This window comes from Lepidochelys olivacea (genome assembly GCF_965140295.1).
Source record: "Lepidochelys olivacea isolate rLepOli2 genome assembly, chromosome: 7".
In the NCBI taxonomy this organism is placed as follows: Eukaryota; Metazoa; Chordata; order Testudines; family Cheloniidae; genus Lepidochelys; species Lepidochelys olivacea.
Window position 1 is genome coordinate 58971808 of NC_140417.1, and position 18296 is coordinate 58990103.

Below are 18296 nucleotides of genomic sequence, written 5' to 3' on the forward strand. Positions count from 1 at the left end.
ATGGCTCCTGTGGCAGAGCAACTGTCAGGAGGAGGCTGATGAAGAGGTCTCAAGACTTTGGGGTACATGGGAGCAGCCCATCTGAAACACTGGAAAGGTGGGCAGAGCCCACCAGAAACTAAAGGCCCACCCCCCACAGGCAAGGGAGGGGCCACAGGATAGGAATCAACTGACCGCATAACTTAACTTAATATTGCACTACTGCTGTATTCTTGTTTGGATTGGAACGTTTGTGTTTTTACTAACAGTGTTAAAATATTGAAAACTCAGCTTTTCCTTAAGGGTGAGTGATGCCACCATGCAAGTTGGGGTTCCAACCAGTCAGTACTTCTAATTCTACTGGGCCTGAGAGTCTGGTGCTAGAACTGATCAAACCTCAGAGATCTCATCAGTTTGCTAATTAGGGATTTTAAATAATCCATATAGCCAATAGATGAAGCAAGACTCCTCAGTCACAGAGAGCTTCCCTGTGAAGCTTCCTCCTCCTGGACTAGAAGGGGTTGATGAGGAAGTCTCACGCCAATGTGGAACATGATATCAGGCTGATGGTCCTGAAGATTGAGGTCCTCTATTTATCCACATCTAATGGAGAGACCAATCTCCCCAGTGCTGCCCTGTCAAAGAGCCTCATTGCTGAGCTAGAGGGACCACGTTTAAGGGTGAGAAGGGAGTTCAGTTTCCATGGCCCACTCTTTCTTTGGCCTCTTGTTTTTGACTTGCATCAAGGGAGCTAGTTACATAAAACAAGACAAATACAGATGGGTTACAACAAGTCCCTTGGCTTCAGTTGAGTTTCATCTGCTTACACCAGGATTAGATTTTAGAGCTAGCCAAAATCTTCCATCAAAAAAAAAAAAGAAAAAAGGGGGGTTTCCTTCTCTAAAGGTAAAAATGTTTTTTGATGAAGATTTGTGGTTTTGTTGAAAACCCAAAAACCCAAAGATTTTTCCGTTTTAAACCCAAATTTGTGTGAGCTTTTGGTTTGTCATCAAAAACTTGAAATTTATCACATGTAAATGAAATAACTTCCCAGACAGGTCTACTGAATTTGGCCCAGTATTTTGGCTCTCCTAGACAGAGAACCCATTCTCTTCTAGGATTTGCACATTATTTACAGTATGCCAGGTTTAGCCCCGGAGGAAATTATTTAGATGAAATTAAGATAATGAATATATTGCTACAAAGATCTTCACCTAAACTGCAAAAGCACAACATGGCAACTTAACAAGTTCAGCTTCCATTAGCCAGGGAGCTGTTGGATCCATCATTCCACGTCATTAATGAGACTAAATGCCAGAGCTGCAACAACTGGCTTCTTCCTCTTGAACTCTGCATTTGTCAGCAGGACACAGATCAGGAATATGCCAATGAGCACTAAAATGTCATTAATGCAAACACGCTGGGAAAACACAATGATTCAACTCTCTATCACAGAGACAAGTGCGCAGAAAGGGCCTTTAAAAGGGAAAAAAATTATCAAGAGAGCACAGAACTGACTCAACAAACTTTTTCATGCAGTTGAAGGCCATGTGCTCATCAGCCATTCATTGGGATGCATATACATGCAAACCATTGGCAGATACAATATAATATAGACCCGTCAGGAGTTGATCATCCAGTTATTTTTAATTAGAGATGGGCACAAGCCTCAAAGTTTGGACCGAGATTCCAAATTTTCCCAAAGCTCAGGTGTGTTCTGGTCCAAGTAATCTCAGATTTTAGCCTGACATTCCATTTTATTTTTTGTTCATTCTAACATAATATCTATGACTCTCATATTACATCAGTTCTCGCCTGCCATAAGGCACATGGACTTCCAAAAGCTGCTGGCAATGATGGGAAAAAGGATAAGGAAATTACACAGGGAAGCTAAAGAGCAATGGAAAGGAATTATTAGCCAACAGGTGTTTCAGAACTGCTTTCCGGCCCCTCTCCCGACTCAGCAAAGCATTTAAACACAAGCTTAACTCTCACTAATTTCAATGGGACTTCAGCACATGCTTAAAGTTCAGAATAAAGACCATTAGAGTTTCCTCTTTTGGGACTTAGTGCATTCCCCTTCCGGGATAAACAAAGAGTAATGATCTGACTGGAGGATGAAGCCACAGAAAATGACAGATCATCGTGGAACCAGAATGGCTAAAGGGGGCACTAAACTAGAAAAGCGGCTGCAACCCCACACCTGAACGTGCTCTGAAGGTGAGAGGGTTGTCTACAGGGACATTTTGGTGGGGAATCAATGAGGGTCTCTTTCCCCAGCCTGGCTTTTTGCAGGCAGTTTGGAAATCAATACAGCCAAATCAGTTCTATTCCAGACAAAACCCAATATCGACACTGACGTGTCAGCATTAGCTGTTTAACTGCTGATCGTTGTAGAGAATGGAATGGGGGAGGGGGGAAGACTTGGACATCTAAAGCAGGGCAGGTCAAACATTTTCCATTAGCACTGATTTTTGAGGGAAAATTGGGTTTGTGTCTAAACGTTTTTTGTAAAAAGTGTCTTTCTGCAGAAAATTTAGATTTTTCATTGACAACCCAAATGCCCGAAAACTGGAATATTTTGGACAAAATGTGGATATAGTTTGCTGTGGTGCCTCATGGGAGTTGTAGAGTGGTTTTCTCCTCCCCCTGTTCTCCTCCATGGGCTTAACAGCCAGATTACATCTCCCATAATGCACCTTAGCCAGAGAGACCGGTGCATCACAGGAGATATAGTCTGACCAGGGAGCCTAGCCTATAGGGGAAAATAGGACCTTGAGGCACCTAAACCACATCTCCAAATCAAGATGTTTTTGTTTTCACTTTTTCACTGAAAATTCCAACTTTTCAGTGAAACTTTTTGATAAAAATGAGTTTCCGTGCATGGTCTTTAATATTTTCCAAGGCAAAAAGCCCATTTTTCAACCAGCTCCACTGCAGACGGAAGAACAGTGGAGACACACAAAGACAAGGAGGAGAAGGAAAGACAGAGAAAAGGAGGGCGGAGAAGGAAAAGAAATACAGGGTGGTGAGACAACATAGCAACAGAGTGATGCTGAACGGGACTATGAGGTCATGAATAACTAGAAGGCCACGTATTAATGACAGACCATATTTTACCCTTGATCTTTGTCCCAACTTCCAACTGATATCCGTGGGAAATCAGCAGTGGATCGAGGGTGACATGTCTTCAGTTCATCCCCCAGCCCATAAAAAGGTACAAGACACAAGCTTGAAATCTGAATTCAGATTTCGGACACCCTTGAATTTAGGTAGAGGTTGGATCAAGAGCTGCAGTTTGCCATTCAGGCCTCTCTCTGGAAAGTACTTTTAGATCATGGGTCCATGGCGAAGGGACAGATTGTCACAGCAGCCTCCAGTATGGTCTTCCCCACCTGCATATTGTCTGACTGACCTGGGTGGAGTTGCTCTCTCACAACAGCTCCCATCAGGTGATAAGAGACTTCTCTGGTGGATAATAGAGTCTAGCTCACTACTGTCCAATCTTTCTGGCATTTCGTAAAACACCCTGTAAATAAACTAATAGAAAGTCAGAATGGTATGAAGAATCTATATAAACAGGCAGGGCATATTGATTCCCACAGCTGCTCTCACTGGTGGTGAAACATTACTGAATTTAAACAGATTGATGTGACTTCTCCACCAGTCAATAAGGTTGCATTAGCAACCTTACTCAGGAGCTAAATTAACAATTTTTTAAATCAGTTTCAATATCACAGGGTCCAACTTCTGTATACCAAAGCAGAGTAAACTCCAGCAGGTCCAGAAACAAAAACACACCAAATCCTAACTAAACGTACCTTCCTGAGCATTCTCTGAGGGTGGTCAGTTAGCCATACTGATGGGAACACTGATGGGTCAGGGGTTGGTCAAATCCAACCTATGTCAATACTAGCTGGAGTTACCACCGTCTCTATGAAATGAGTTCTGAGGACAAATCTACACATCACAGAAGCCCCCATTTGGATTGTGTCAACAGAGAGGCCAAGTACAGTAAAAGCTTTGTTATCCGGCATGTTGGGGAAATGGATTTCGGATTGCAAGAGGGGATGAGGGGTGTAGGCTCTGGGAAGGAGTTTGGATGCAGGAGGGGACTGGGGGCAGGGGCAGGGGCTGGGGTGTAGGAGGAGAGGTTAGGGCGTCCTGCAGCTCTCATCGACCACAGTTCCTAGCCCTTTCCTTTCCAATGGGAGCTGTGGAGCTGGCAGTCGGGGAGGGGGCAGCGCACGGAGCACCTGTGGCCGCACCTTGGCCTAGGAAGCGGAGGGAAATGCCGGCCGCTTCTGGGAGCTGCATGGGAGTGCTGACTGGAGCTGCCAAGATCCCTTTTTGACCAGGGATGCTGACTGAAAACTGGACGCCCGGCAACCCTATCTACATCAGGGAATGTTACAAAACATTTCCCACCAGTGCAACTGCTGGCTCAGCTGTACCAGCATGGACCCCAATATAGACAAGTCTCCTGTGGCCAGACATTTTACTATGTTAGCCTCCTGTTGGTGCTGGTAGGATTTTTTCGCAGTACTCCTCATGCCCATAGAGTCAAACTGCAAGAGACACTGCTGAGTGAAACCCTGGAACACAGCCACTTTCTGGAGCTATATGAGCTTCAAGCCTTGGTGGGTAGATTCTAAGGCCAGAAGGGACCACTGTGATTATCTAGTCTGACCTCCTGCATGACACAGGCCAGAGACTTCCACTGCTGCTGCTTTGGTTGTTTGATATATTTCTGCGCTCAAAGGAACAAGAACTCCACGCTTATTGGGAAAGCAATGCAGCCTAGGGAAAAATATCCTGAACCTGCAACTACTCATTTCTCTCCCAACAAGGAAAAAACTCACTCCTAGAGTCCAAACTCCTTCCAGTGGCTTGGAAGCAGTGACACCGTTACAGGGACAAATCTGTTCACCACACCTCCTGTTCCGCTCTGACCCAGGAAAGATGGACAGCTGTTCATGGTGAATCTCAGGCAATCAGCCGGAGTGTCTTTTGGGAAGAAGAAAGGAAAGTGGGTCAGAGTCCTGTGTTTCTTACTAACTTTTTTTTTGGAAGGGGGCAGTGTTTGCATGACAGTAAAAACTTGTGGGTGGCCATCTTTAACCTGAGACAACAGCAAACCAGGGACCTCCAGAGTCAAACACATCGTTTATGCTGTAGCAGCTCAAAGAGCCAAGGCTCTTTAACTAGGGCTGTACAAAATTCACATCCTCTGCCCAGTCAAGCCCAGCAGGCAACCCATAAGACACTCTGTCCAGTGGATTACAAGAGCTTCAACAGTAGGAGCAGTATGCCATTGATAGAGTGTCCAGTCTGCTCGATCAATAAATTGCATGGATGCATTCTGGCTATTTTTAGAGGGTTACCTGCTGTTTGCGGAAGCAGAGACAAGAAAAGAAGATTCCCAGAAGTGACTGGCTGTCCCCACAGTGGTTTGTGGCAGGATAAAGCTCCACCATACTTTACATAATGTATGATTTTGCCCACTTTGAAACTGCCACCACGCTGCTGCTAAGTGCCGTGCGGTCTGTTAGGGCCAGTGGGACTGTGTTGTATAGATGCTCCTGCCAACACAAGGGGTGGAAAATGGAAGTATGCAAACAATCTTCAGGTCTCAGAGCACAAGGAGCCAAGCAGAGAAGTGTGTCAGCTCCTTAGGTGCTGGGCTGAAAAGTCTGATTATTACCAGGTGTCATCCGGCAATTTACTAATCTCCATTATCTCAGTGAGATAGCTCCAGAGGAATCTAGAATTCCAATCCTAAACAAGTCAATAAAAACATTTTGCAAATGCTTGACAATGTGCTTTGATCACTGCTTATTATACTCATTATAATGGCCCCACTGTTCCTCTGTGCTCCTGTCTGCTCATTGCTGCATCCACCTGATGTGCCTCATTTCAGATTGCAAACTCTTTTGGGCAGCCACCATTTTGTTACATGTGCGTACAGCACCTACCACAATGGGCCTTGATCCCCGAATGGACCTCCAGGAGATACTGCAATATAAATAATTATGATGATAATGCAGGGCTAGATTATCTGTCCAAAAACCACACACACCTGGGGATGGAATCTAGGAAGAAGACAGAACACCATCAAAATCCAACCTGAAAGTTATTTGTTTTTTTAAAAAAGGAATGGGGATCAGTTAAAAAAAATCAAAGAGATCAGAACAAAAAACAAAACAAAAAAACACACACCCACAAAGCCATAAGCACACTGTGAATGAGGTTCACTTAAGATAGAAGACACACTGAAAGCATCTGTAAGATACAAAATGGGGAAGCAAAGGAAGGTCAGAGCCAAAAACAATTCCAAGGAAGAGAATGGAAAAACACAAGAAAAATCAAACTGAAGCCATCTCCGCCCAAGTACAATAGACAGAGCCAGAATCCTGGCATGTTTTGAGTGCTCGAGATCCTTAAATCATTTTCAATATAAAATGTTCAACACAAAAAGAGAACAACAAATTAACTAGAGACCTGCTCCTGCTCCCCTTGAATCAAAGGGAATTGTGCTACTGGCTGCCAGACCCACAGCTTCTTTAAAATACTCTAAAATACACACCCATCCATCCCTTTCCCATCAAGAAACATTGCAGGTAAATACAAGGGAGCACCTGCTACCTGAATGGCAATGTTCAAGAAGGGCAGTGCCTATAAAAGTTCACTCTGCGACTTAGATTGGGGAGTTTTGTTTGTTTGATTTAAAAATCAAAACTTTGCCACTCTTCTGGAAAGCACCCATCTATAATTCTTACAAGAGCCTTGGATCAGCCTCAGTACAGACAGTACAGTGCCCAACTACTCTGGCACACATCTTCTAAAGAAACAATGCATGCTGGGAGACGCTAGCTCTGGGGAGTGTTCTGTCATGTCCAGGAAATCTGCTGCCAAAGCTGGAGGGATTTACTAAAATTGGTTGTTTTATGTTTCCATACACAAGAAGCAAAGAGATGCTTTCAGCCTGAATGAATTCCTTTAGATCAAGAGGGCAAACAACCAAGAGTTAAATCTCTATGGGAGAGAGAGCACGGGGTGTGTGTGTGAGAACACTTCCGTACACAGACAAACCCATAACAGTTTCAACCATATGCTTCACCTTAATTACTAGTGCATCAGCTAGAGATGGCCCAGAAACTGTAAGACACACTCTGCTCTCCCCTGAAACTTTGCACATATCTAGAATCAAACTAAATGTTGGGTTAATTACTCTTCCCCCACACACACACTGTTTTTTTTTTCTTCACATGCAGCAGAAGTGATGAAATCCCATGGCTGAGATTTTCAAGACCAGCCACTTAAGGGATTTGGATGCAGAATCTCTATTAAAATTAATGTGAATTAGGTATCCAAATCCCCTAGGCACATTTAAAAATCTCAGTCTGGATGGTCTCTGAGCTGGTGGCAGGAGGTATTCTCTTGAGGAGCACAGTTCTCCTGAATTTTTTCTGCCAAGGTTTCCCAGACTCAGGACAGCAGGGTAGTTTGGAAGCGCATGCAAACTTATGTGTGGGTGTGTGTATAAAAACCAAACCTTCTGAAACTGACTCCTCACACTTAACTCTGGGCTCTTGGTTCTAGCATGTAGCCATAGTTCTAGCATGTATAGCTTCCCACTGGCTCAATAATGGCTCCCAATGTGTGGGTGTGAGGTGGGGGAGCAAGGAGTCCCTTTGTTGGACCCCCCCCCCACACACATATATTCCTTCTCTACTGCTAACACCAGAGCCCTATGTTTCTCATACTGTCATTTCTCTAAGGGGAACATATTTATAGAATTTCCTGTAGAGAGCTGGAGTCACAAGATTTCCTTTAAGCAAACAATGCAGCATCCATAAATGAAGTTATAAATGGTGTCATCCAAGGTTCATTATCCCTTGTAGTATTATGGCGGCCTCTGACAAATCTCAGTAGGCTTCGACCAATAAGCAATCAACACCTAAGCCTCCACAGGAGGTCAGATAAATAACCTGCAGGAAAGATCAATGGGATGGTGAAAAATTCTGCTACGCTAAGCTTTCTCCCCACCCCCGGTAATTGCAGATGATGCTGAATACTGATGTTGGCAGAAACACAGATTTTAAAAAACAGCAAGCGTAACCTAAGAGCTGGAGATAATTAGGGATGAAAAAAAAATTGACCTAGCACCATGAGGCCTTCAACAAGGAAGGTCTCCTAAGGACATAGCTGACCTGGGAACAGACAGCTAAGTTTTCATGGGTCATTTCCAACCCATGCCCTTTTAAAGTCCCAATCCACAATTATCTATAGGGATCTGAGAAGTCACACACTTCCAGTGATAAAATTCAGCAGGTGCAGTTCCTATTGATGTAAAATGGTAAAGAACTATCCTATCAGGCACTCTGACTTGACTTTCTCATAGGACATGAGGTCATCCCAATGAGTAGGCAATGCATTCAATATTGAAAGGAAATACCTTTTCAATTACCTGAAAGTTAATTTGGTCAATAAACTTGTGGAACTCACTGCTACAAGTTACAACTGAAGAAAAAGATTTTGGGGGTCATGGTAGACAATCAGCTGAACATGAGCGTCCAGTGTGATGCTGTGGCCAGCAAGGCTAATGTGATCCTGGGATGCATCAACTGGGGAATGAATCTCAAGTAGGACTAGAAAGGTTATTTTATCTCTGTATTAGACACTGGTGAAACCATGTTGGAACACTGTGGCCAGTTCTGGTGCCCACAATTCAAGAAGGATGTTGCTAAATTGGAGAGAGGTCAGAGAAAAGCCACGAGCATGATTAAAGGATTAGAAAACCTGCCTTATAGTGATAGACTCAAAGACCTCAGTCTATATAGCATAACAAAGAGAATATTAAGAGATATAGAATGTAATCAAGTTAAGTATATGGGGAACACATTTAATGAAGGTCTCGTTAACCTAGCAGAGAAAGGTCTAACATGATTCAATGGCTGGAAGTTGAAGCTAGATAAATTCAGACTGGAAATAAAGCGTACATGTTTGACAATGAGAGTAATCAAACGTTGGAACAATTTACCAAGGATCATGGTGGATTCTCCATCACTGACAAATTTTTAAATCCAGACTGATCCATTTCTAAAAGATCTGCTCAAGGAATTTTTGAGGGGGAAGTTCCGTGGCCTGTGCTATACAGTTCAGATGAGATGATCACAATGGTCCTTTCTGGCCTTGGAATCTATGAATAAGCAAAGAACATAGCCAGATTTTTAAAAGTTAGTTACGTAATTCTCAGAGATCGCATAGAGGCCACCAAACGCATTCTGCACCTGTTTCATGTTCTGTCCTGCGCCATATCTGGCATGTTACAAGGTAAGATGTCTGTGAGGGACAGATGTCTGTTGATGCCTTCCAGCCAAAGTGTTTTAGGTTTTCCAAGGAGGTCTTTTCCAAACCCCTTTCACCGGGAGGGGGAGGGATTTGAAAATGATTCTTGCAGGGAAGTTGGTAAGCATTCAGAGCAAAAGACCATACCACCTTAGAAAGCTTTGGATGACCGTTTGAGAGAGCAGGACCTATTAGTTAGAAGACAGGTCTCTTCATTTGACTTGAATTCAACCCATTTGACATTTTTGATCATTCACAGATGCTTCATCTGGATGATGTCCAACTTCTTGTCAGTCTTGAGGGCCATGTTGAAGACCCATAGGTCAGGATACTGACAACTGAAGCATTATATATCCTCAGCTTCATCTCTCAACTTATCAGGGTGTTTGGTTTACAAAAGACATTCTTGAGGAAATGCCCCATTACGGACAATGATTTCGCAGTGCGAGGTTCAAGTTCTTTCTTGATGCAGCCCATATTACACATTTATATGAATAACAAGAATATTACACTAATGAAAATAAAAACATATAGAGGCAATAAAGCCTCATGCTTCATTAGCCAGCCACTTGCTGATGGGGGCTAGGAAGAAATTGCTCCTGAGGGCAGGTTACTCAGAAATCTTTCCACCTGGGGATTTTTACACTTGCCTCTGAAGTAGCTGGTATTTGCCACTCTCAGAGTCTGGATGAAATGAATTATTGGTCTGATCCTGCTTGGCAGTTGCTAGGAGGATTAAGGCAGGTTCTGCAGCTCTGGGCCCCTGACACAGTAATGTGGATCCACAGGTAAGTGCCACCACCAGAGACAGCTTCAGCCTGCCATGGGGACTGCAGTGCAGAATGAAGCCCGCAACATGATAAGGGGCGAGGAGAGCAGGTTAATGGCAACTTCCTGGCCAGTTCCCCAGCCGACTCCGGCTCTGCCCACACCCAGCCAGCCAACAGCAATGACATTAGGAGTCTGGGTGCTATGTGCAGGCTGCCAGGGAAGAGAGAGCAGCTGCATGCTCCCTTGCCCAGTCCACTGGAGCTTGCGACAGATTTGTTTTGGCTAAAAAGGGCCAGAGCAGGATGGGCCCAGCCTGGGATAATGGGTAGTTCAGCCAGCCCAGCCGGCAGAATATCTGTGCCACTGGGAGCTGCCTGCACGCTGCAACCCACCGTAATGCAGCAAGCTAAAGGCCAAACGGTGCACGCTGCTGATAGTATTATAATTACCTGTACTGCTGTAGTCATGGACCTGATCATGCTACCTCCATGCAAACCCCCACACAGTCTAATTAATGCCAGTATGTCAGTGGGTGAACGGTAATGGACACCACAGCCTCCTGAAAACAGGACTCCTCACTTAACATTGTAGTTATGTTCCTGAAAAATGCAACTTTATGCGAAACGATGTTAAGTGAATCCAATTTCTTCATAAGAATTAATGTAAACAGGGGGGGTTAGGTTCCAGGGAAATTTTTTTCACCAGACAAAAGACTATATTATATAATATATACATACACACACACACACACTATAAGTTTTAAACAAACAATTTAATACCAGGACACAGCGATGATGACTGTGAAGCCTGGTTGAGGCGGTGAAGTCAGAGGGTGGGATATTTCCCAGGGGATGCCTTATTGCTAAATGATGAACTAGCAATTGGCTGAGCCCTCAAGGGTCAACTCATTGTTGTTAATGTAGCCTCACAGTCTACAAGGCAGCACGAATGGAGGGAGGGGAGACAGCATGGCAGATAGAGACACACACCCTGTGTGTGTGTGAGAGAGAGAGACGTGCATTGCTCCTTTAAGTACGCTGACCCCACTCTAAGTACACTGCCTTTTTACATCAATCAGCAAGCTGAGACCACAGCTGCTGCAAGGAAGCTCCCTCTGTCCTAAGCCCTGTCGTGTGTCCCCCATGCTCTATGGAACATGGGGTAAGTGGGGTGCAGGAGCGGGGGGGGGGGCAATATCCTCACATTAGCCTCCCACTTCTCCCCCCACCCCTCCACACAGCAAGCATGAGGCTCCCTGAAGCAGCTCCAAGGCAGAGGGCAGGAGCAGCACAGAGCAGTGGTGGGAGGGACAGCTGAACTGCCAGCAATTGATAGCCTGCTGGGCAGCTGCCACACAGGGAACTTAGGGGAGCAGGGAGCTGATGGGGGGCTGCCGGTCCACCCTGGTTCCAAGCCCCCACCAGCTAGCTGCAACGGGCTGCTCTTCCTGCAAGCCGTGGACAAAGCAAGCAGCTGCCAAATGACTTATAAGGGAGCATTGCATAACTTTAAACGAGCATGTTCCCTAACTGATCAGCAGTGTAACAACAAAACAACATTAACTGAGACGACTTTAAGTGAGGGGTTCCTCTATTTGTTCAGCAGTGACAGAGTGCTCTACGCTGTCCAAAATCCAAGAGAGCATCTACCTAGCAACGTAAGCTGTTGTGAACACATGATGCTCTGCTCTCTGTGAAACTCTTGACCAATAGCAGGAGGCTCAACCCACAAGCTATATGAGAAGGGCAGCTGACTGATGACCAAGCCAGTTCCTTCCCAGGATATTCAGGCTGTGGCCAAGTTGCAAACCTAATTCAGTACACTGAAGATGGTTTTGAAACCTGTAAAATTACAAGGGCTGCGTTTGTTGATCTGTTGGCTGCTTATGACACTGGAAACAATCATGCACTTTTACTGAAATTGGAAAGAATTTTGAGTAATAGTAAGATAATCCAGGTCATCTCCTTGCTGCTCAAGAACTGACTTTTTAGTTGAGGTGAATGGTTAGAAAAGGTGACGGTGAACTCAGCAGAATGGATTGCCTAAAAGCTCAGTGGTAGTACCCTTGCTATTTAATGTCTACACAAATGACTAACCAGAATTACTGTGAAGATTCATTTATGCAAGTGATCTTTGCATCACCATCCAGCTGGAAAGATCTGAGGACCTTGAGCTCATCCTAACTGGCTCCGAGCGTACTTGGAGAATACTATCACACATGTTCCCTGAATGCCAATCCCAGCAAAACACAATGGTATGCATTCCACCTGAAACATCAGGCCAAACAAAAACTCCAGACATCATGATACGGTACAATCTTTGAATACTATGACTGAACAATGACATACAAAGAGCATATCAAGAGGCTGAAAAAGAAAGTGAAGTGAACTTTAGGAACTGTGTACTCCAGTAAGCGGCCAATACAAAACAGGGAGCTGATCCCAAAGCACTCCAAGCAACCAGTGTTGCCTTGTGCTACTCAACTGCAGAGTACTGTGTCTCAGTATGGTCACACTCAAGCCATGCATACAAAATTGATTCTGAATTCACTCAATCCCGTAGGATCATCACAGGGACCATGAAACTGCCCTTCACACTGTCGCTGTACTGCCTGGCAAGGATCGCATCACCAACAGTGAGGAGGGATGCTTTCAGCAGAAATGAGAGACAAAGGGTGACTTGGCAACAAAATAGCAGATGAAATTCAATGTTCATAAATGCGAAGTAAGGCACATTGGAAAACATAATCCCAACTATACATACAAAATGGTGGGGTCTAAACCAGCTGTTACCTCAAGAAAGCGATCTTGGAGTCATTGCGGATAGTTCTCTGAAAACATCAGCTCAGTGTTCAGCAGCAGTCAAAAAAAAGCTAATAATGTTAGGAACCATTAGGAAAGGGATAGATAATGAGAGAAAAATACCATGATGCCTCTATATAAATCTATGGTATACCCACACCTTGAATGCTGCGTGCAGTTCTAGTTACTCCATCTCACAAAAAGATATATTCTAATTGGAAAAGGTACAGAGAAGTGCAACAAAAATGATTACAGGCATGGAACAGCTTCCATATCAGAAGAGATTAAGAAGACTGGGACTTTTCAGCTTGAAAAATAAATGACTAAGAGAGGGGTTATGATAGATGCCTATAAAATCATGACTGGAATGGAGAAAGTGAATAAAGAAGTGTTATTTACTCTTTCACATAACACAAGAACCAGTTTAGTTGTATTCTTATCACTTAGCTAGTTATAGAGGTATAAAAGAAAGAAGCAAAATCACTGTCTGCCAGTGTAAGGGACTTCTCTTACTGTGACAGTCTGAGGCACTGTTCTTAGGCTAAAGCCTTTGGCTAAGCAGCAGAGGCAGCCATAAGCTGGGAAGCGACCGGTCACATCCTCACATTCCGAACTAGGCATATTGAAATAAAGTGCTATTGGGCTGTTAGGAACACAATCCTGTCCTAATAGTGCCCATCACCTCCAGAGAAAAGGAAGAGCCTAGAAGATGTAAAAGGAAACTTAGTTTGGATAGCATCCTGTCTGGCAAGAACTCACTTATCAATAGCTGGGATTTGAAATCCTCATTTCTTTGTTGTTTATCAGTGTAGTCCCTATTTCCCTATTGTTTGTCCGTATAATCTCTGTCTGGTTCTGTGATTGTTTCTGTCTGCTGTATAATTAATTTTGCTGGGTGTAAACTAATTAAGGTGGTGGGATATAATTGGTTAGATAATCATGTTACAATATGTTAGGATTGGTTAGTTAAATTTCAGTAAAATGATTGGTTAAGGTACAGGTAAGCAGAACTCAAGTTTAGTCTGCAGTCAGTCAGGAAGTAAGAGGGGGGGAAATGGAAATTAAGTTTTGCGAAGTGATGGGAATGGGAACAGGGACAGAGGCAAGGCTCTGTGTTTCAGAGCTGGGAAGGGGGACACTAAGGAAGGAAATTGGAATCATTGCTTGCTGGAAGTTCACCCCAACAAACATTGAATTGTTTGCACCTTTGGACTTCAAGTATTGTTGCTCTCTGTTCATGCGAGAAGGACCAGGGAAGTGAGTGGGTGAAGGAATAAGCCGCTCACAGATATAAACCCAGAGCAGAGAGTACATTTAAAAAAAAAAATACAACCGAAGAAGAGCCCTATCAAAACAGAACACTCCACTGTGCACAAAATTCTCCTTCTGGGGTTAGGTTGAGAGAGAAAACAAACCATACGTGACAGATGTTAGTCACGTTACTCAATGGACCACTGAAAAGCGCTCAGATACTACAGTGATGAGGCCCCCATAGCATAGGACTTAGATTTCCCTTATATGCATGCATACAAACAAACCTAAATAAAAATACACCAAGCCTTTTCTTCTACAGGCTTGAAACAAAGGCAAAATAGAAAGAGCTTGCACTTTTAAATATGAGGGAGGAGTGCAGATGCTCTGGTAATGTGGGTTATTTACATAAAAGAGGGATCTGTGTAGTTACACCTGTGACATCTGGGAAATTTTTGACATACGTTTCTTCCCCCATCCCTCCATCGTGAATGGCAGTACATCTGGAAGGGAGACAAGGAAAAGTTTTGATTTAGCATCTTGGATAAAAAATTACTGGCCTAAATAGCCAACATATGGACAGGAGTGTTAGCCTTACCATAGACATTTTGCATTTCTGCGTGGGAGCATAGTGCAGCCAGCTGTCTGGGTTCTGAAGGAAAGTTACTGTCAAAACATGGTATTTAACAAGCTGAAGCCTGAGTAGCTGCAAAGTGATCTGTTCTGCTCAGGCAAAAGCAGGGACCTCTTGCTCAGTCTATTGCTGGGTTCCACACCCAAATCCTTAGCAGTGCCAGCCTGGTTACTGGGGTTCACATGCAACCTGCTATGGGTGTAGATGGTACACTGAGTTCTGTTTAACTGCCCTGGAAGGTATATTGCAAATGCAGCCTTGGCTCTCCAGGGAACCCTGCAACAATTGGCAGAGTACAACTAGTCTCTCCCTTCCCTGCTGTGCAGCGCTCCTCCAGGGCCCAAACCTTTCCTTTTAAAAGCCTGCTCTTAAACAAGCCTAGATGTCAGCTCTTCCTCTCTCCAGGGCTGACAGCATGGCAGGGTCTTTTCCTCCCAGGTCAGGAAATTCATGAAGTCTATTTCCTGTGTGTTTAAATCTGATCTCCTACCTCTGTGATAAAAAGGGGGTTTTATTCCCATTAGCCCTGCAGAACCAGCTCAGGGATGGAGCAGGAAGCTGCGTTTTGTCCCTGTGGACCTTGCAGAGCCAACCTATCCATGGGAGGTTGGGGAGCTGGATTCTTTTTACATGTACATCAGTAGAATTGTTCACTGAATCACTGTCACACCTGTGCAAACTCACTGAAGGCAGTGAGAGTGAGAGAGAGTATGTATGTATGAGGAGTGTGTTGCACAGATACCAATGAAGGTCTAATCTGGCCTGCAGACTTTTGTTGTTATTATTATGGTGGCTCCCAGGGACCAACCAACAGGGCCCCCTTATACTAGGCATTGAACAGAGTAGCAGACAGTCCCTGCCCTGAAGCACTTACAATCTACATAGACCAGCCAGACCCAGGGTGGTGGGAAGGGACAGGCATCTCAGCCCCAATGGATGGTGTTCAACTAGGAGGGGACTAGCTAATGGAAGGACCAGGGAAGGGGTGAGGGGAGGAAGACAGAGGGTTTGAAGGGCAGGTGTGCAGTAAGGCTCTATAGCTTGTGATGAGTAAAGAATGCATCTTGACTTTCTAATCCCAGGGTGAGGTTGCAGGGCTGCCAGGAGTGAAGATGTTTTCCCTAAGCACAGCCCATGCTTGAGCCAAAGGCACAGAGAGAAGTCTTGGGGTCCAGGATGCTATTTTCCCCACAGAGAATAACTGCACTCTATTAAGCAAATGTAGTGCTTGTTCAGGGATGATCCCAGCCATTTAGTCCTTGCTATTGCCTTGAAAACCCTAAGGGAGACATAATCCACTAGTCACTACGGGGTTTGAACTTTTCTGCTGCAGGCAAGGTGCTTCATAACAGTTACCAATCCACAGAGCCATTCAGAACCTTAGTCCTCCTTCCTGGAAAGGTGTTTGATGTCCATGAAGAACAAGTCTTCTATCTAAGAAGGTGCAGCATGATAGCGTCCGTACACTTCTCCCTATACAGCCCTTCCAATTTGCCTCTACCATTTCTAGAGGCAAGAGGGTGGGTCTAGTCTCTGAGGCCCATGCAATCCTTGTCATTTTCATTGACACTATAAAGAAGGGTGTCAGCTGGCTGACAGGTCTCTTTGGCCATGCCCACATTTACATAGCTAGGTCAGCACAGCTCCTTAGTGTAAGGCGCAGCACATGCAGACAGAAGGAGTTTTTCTGCAAGCACAGTACCACTACCTCCCCAAAGGAGGCTAGCCGTGCTGACAGAAGCACTCTTCAGTCAGCATAGCTGTGTCTGCAGTGGGAGTTTTGACAACACAGCTACGTTGCTAGGGGTTGTGTATTTTTCCCATCCCTGACCGACATAGCGATGCCAACAAAACTTTGTCATAACAGCCACCAGGACAATCAGCACTAAGAATTTGGTTAGACTGTGTTTCAGGAAAATGCTGGAGTCAAGTCCCATTTTGTGGATCTGGGAGAATTTATTCCCCAAAGAAAGAAGAACTGGCAAAATTCTTAAGGTTGGGACAAATCTCTAGTGAGTTACTTAGTCCATGAGCTCTCCAGGGTGGCAGAGCAGATTTGGAACTAGGTAATCTCATTTTAAGAGATAAAATGGTACCAACTTCTTCCTATCCATTATGCAACCTTCCTCAGATATTCCTGCTGGATCAGACTGGAGGAGTATCTTGAATCCTGAATCATTGAGATTTATCTGTAGCATTTTACTCTTCAGTCATAACCAATATTTTAATAATTATCCCTCATAAATGCATGGATGGTAATGGTATAGCATGGAAGCTTGAGCTGTTGCATTTGCTAACCCATCAGACGGCAGCAGTTCAGGAACATGATGTCTGACTCGTTCAATTATCTTCTGCCTTCTATTCATTGACTTTAGTTTTATGGCATCTGGATAATATGCAGATTTTGTGAAATATGCTGCATGACACATCACAGCAGCCAAGGAAGCATTTACCCCAAATGCCATTATCAAGATAGGTACACCTGTCCAATAATTTATCAGAGAATTTAAATATGAAACTATATCACAGTAGTAGGCTTCATAGCAGCTTGTAATATAGAACTACACAGCCTTCTCTCTCCATTCAGAGTCACACAAATGGAAGCGATCAATTAGCAGTAGTACATTAAACAAAAAGCAGTAAATTTAGTGGAGAGTCCAGACTGACCATTGCTGGGACTGAAGGGCTGCAATCATTCACATCCAGAAGCTACGACACCTGCCCCATAACAACATGTCACAACAGTCTTCTGGAGGGATCCCAGCTAGGGCTGAGAGGATAGCTTGGTTTCCATGTCAATTTTGCAGACTTTGGGCACCAAAATCCCTGTTTTAGGCACCTGTGTCCCAGTTTGGGAACACTGCAATGCACAAAACCCTGTAGGAAGCTAAACTCACTGAGCAGCAAAGTTTTTGCAGTAAAAGTTTTCCAGGTGTCTGTATTTCTGCCTCTGGGCCTGCGCATTGCGGCCTCCCAATTCCGATCTCCTGCCTAACCCCCAGAGCAATTCACAAATCACAAGGATTTTCCTGTCACAACACCTAACTCCTTTTATGCATTCAGGCCTTAGTGCGTGCAGCGACTGTCGACTTTGATGTGGACACTTGTTCCCTGGAAATTGGGTTGAAAACCACTCAAATCTTTCAGTAATGGTCACTGAAGAACATTGATAGTGCAATGGCTCTCTACAGAGTTTCTCATCAAGGGTGGACCGGCACCAGTGATCTAGAACAGTGGTCCCAAAACTTTTCATGGTCGTGCCCACCCTTTGCCCTGTCAGCATCCCCCACCCTGGGGAACCAGTGCCGGGAGCGGGGCCATGTTCTCCTGGGAGCAGGGGGCAAGGCTGGGGCCAGGAACGGAGCCGTAGCTGGGGCCAAGAGTGGATCTGAGGGCAGAGTGGGGAGCAAGGCCTGGGCCAGCCCCTACATGTTCCTCCACACACACCCCAGGAGGGCATGCCCCACAGTTTGGGGACCTCTGACCTAGAAGTGAGAGGAGTTGCATTT

At 44.6% G+C, this 18296-nt stretch overlaps 1 protein-coding gene across 2 annotated transcripts in view; it reads right to left on the minus strand.

Moving 5' to 3' along the window:
* Positions 1 to 18296, minus strand: part of ARHGAP22 (Rho GTPase activating protein 22) — a 233883-nt gene that overhangs the window by 180490 nt on the left and 35097 nt on the right. The gene's annotated exons all lie outside the window — the stretch shown is intronic.